The 2513-nt window shown below is 50.9% G+C and overlaps 1 long non-coding RNA gene across 1 annotated transcript; it reads right to left on the bottom strand.

Annotated features, from left to right (window-relative positions):
- Positions 1-2249, bottom strand: LOC112617533. The gene is made up of 4 exons (XR_003117923.1): positions 2148-2249; positions 1964-2057; positions 1418-1594; positions 1-30 (listed from the first exon to the last, which is right to left on the bottom strand). It is a non-coding gene; the product is annotated as an uncharacterized LOC112617533 (long non-coding RNA).
- Positions 2250-2513: the final 264 nt, after the last annotated feature.

Raw genomic sequence — 2513 nt, 5'->3', positions numbered from 1 at the left:
GAGGGCCTGTCCTATGTTCTCTCAGTGAACCTGGGGGCACAGGTGGGCAAGTGGTGAGCCCTGGGCACCCTGGGGTCTGAAGCTGTCAAACCCAGGACCTGTCCCTCTGCCAGGATGTCCCTGCCTTGGGCAGATCCTCTCTTACCCACTCGGCTTTGTCTCACTCTCAGCTTGAACCATCTTCTCCATAATTACTGGTAATATTTACATACACTATTAACGCTTACTGGCCTGTAGGTTTTACTGGCCTTTATGTTTTCAAAGAGTCCTTATGTTTAGCATGCATCAGATGTTCCTGGAGGATTTGTTTTCTGTTGTAGGAGACAGGGTCTTGCTCTGTTGCCCAGGCTGGAGTGCAGTGGCCATCACAGCTCATTGCAGCCTGGACTCAAGGGATCTTCCAGCCTTGGCCTCCTGAATAGCTGGGACTACAAGTGCGCACGGCACCATACCAAGCTAATTTGTTGTTGTTGCTGATTTGGGCTTTTTTGAGACAGGGTCTTGCTCTGTCACCCAGGTTGGAGTGCAATGGCACAATCATGGCTCTCTGCATCCTTGACCTCCTGGGCTCAAGAGATCCTCCCACATCAGTCTCCAGAGTGGCTAGGACCACAGGTACACACCATCATGACTGGCTAATTTAATTTTTTTGATTTTAGAGACAGGGTCTCGCTGTGTTGCTCAGGCTGGTTTTGAACTCCTGGGCTCAAGCGATGCTCCTGCCTCAACCTCTCAAAGTGGTGGGATTACACGTGTGAGCCACCAGGCATAGTGACTGGAGAATTTATGAAAAATACAAATTACTGGACAGCCATGGTGGCTCACACCTGTAATCCCAGCATTTCGGGAGGCTGAGGCGGGCGGATCACCTAAGGTCGGGAGTTTGAGAGCAGCGTGGCCAACATGGTGAAACCCCATCCCTACTAATAATACAAAATTAGCCAGGCATGGTAGTGCGTGCCTGTAATCCCAGCTACTCGGGAGGCTGAGGCAATCGCTTGAACCTGGGAGGCGGAGGTTGTGGTGAGTCAAGATCACGCCATTGCACTCCAGCCTGGGCAACAAGAGTGAAACTCCATCTCAAAAAAATAAATAAATAAAATAAATATACATCCCTGGGGACCACCCCCAGAGTCTCTGATTCAACCATCTAGAGTGGGGCCTCACATCACATTTCTCAGGAGTTCTGAGGTGATGCTGGTGCTGCTAGTTGACTAGTTTCAAGAAACAGTTTTTTTTTCCCTTTGTTTTTAGATGAAGTATTGCTCTGTCACACAGGCTGGAGTGCAACGGCGTGATCTCCGCTCACTGTAATCTCCATCTCCCCAGTTCAAGCGATCCTCCCACCTCAGCCTCCCAAAGTGGCTAGGATTACAGACACGAGCCACCGCGCCTGGCCCATGTCCTGAGGTCTCACCTGCTGTCTGTCAATGACGAAGTAAACAGAATGATGCCCCAGGCAAGGTGGAGAGGGGAGGCCAGGAAAGCGGTGGGGCTCCATGGGTCGTACCTTCAGGCGGCGCTCATTGGTTGTGTGGATGTCCTCATTATTGGAGTTGAGTTTGAAGGTGCCCTGGGCCCACTCCTCAGCCACCTATAGCGGGTAGCAGCAATGCCAGGGGTCAGGTGAGCAGGCATCAGCAGCCAAGAGGGCCCCTGCCCTGGTCCCACCCTCCGTGATGCCTGACTGTTCCTGTCCAGGAGCTGAGTCCTGAAAGCGCACCCTGAGAAGGTGCATCTGGGGCCCTGCACACCTTTACCCATGAGCCATATGGGCCACAGGGGTCATTAAAGGATGAAGAGAGGTGGTCATCAAGGCACCCAGTTAAACAGCACATGAGAATATACTTAGTTCAACGTGAAACCACAGACTGGCAACACTGCACTATTTGCTCAGGGATTTGGTGGGAGCCTGTGGCCACAGGGAGGGGGTCTCAGGTGGGGCTTGGGCCACGGTAAGTACCTTGTCTAGGCCATGTAGTATCCGGTCCATCTCGGCCTTGGTGAGAAGCCCTGAGATCACACCACTGGACTACAGCCTGGGTGACAGAGCAAGACTGCATCTCAAAAAAAAAAAAAACCGGACAAAGTGAGTGATTAAACGTGGCTCTAAGATCTCACCCATGCCCTCAATAGGTATTATTTACCGCATGCTGTGTCAGATATTGCAGAGTACCTTGGAAGCAACAATAAACAGGACTTCCTTCTCTCTCCTGAGCCCACAGTCCTCAAGGCTGCAATGAGCTGTGATCGCACCACTGCACTCCAGCCAGGGCAACAGAGTAAGACCTTGCCTCTACAGAAGAAAAAGAAAACTCAGGTTCCAACCCAGGACTTACTGAATCAGGATCTCAGAATGCAGAGATCTGCCATTTCAAAAAAACTTTCCCTAGAGATTCTGATCAGCCAGGTGTGGGCCAGATAAACTCTAAGCCCCCTTAAACCTTTGACATTCTATGAGTCTATTAAATCAAAGTGCAAAAAACGCTGAGTCCAAACTGAGCAAACAAATC

This window comes from Theropithecus gelada, unplaced genomic scaffold, assembly GCF_003255815.1.
Source record: "Theropithecus gelada isolate Dixy unplaced genomic scaffold, Tgel_1.0 HiC_scaffold_2296, whole genome shotgun sequence".
Lineage (NCBI taxonomy): Eukaryota > Metazoa > Chordata > Mammalia > Primates > Cercopithecidae > Theropithecus > Theropithecus gelada.
Note: the sequence above shows the minus strand (reverse complement) of the source record. Positions and strands in the feature narration are given on the sequence as shown.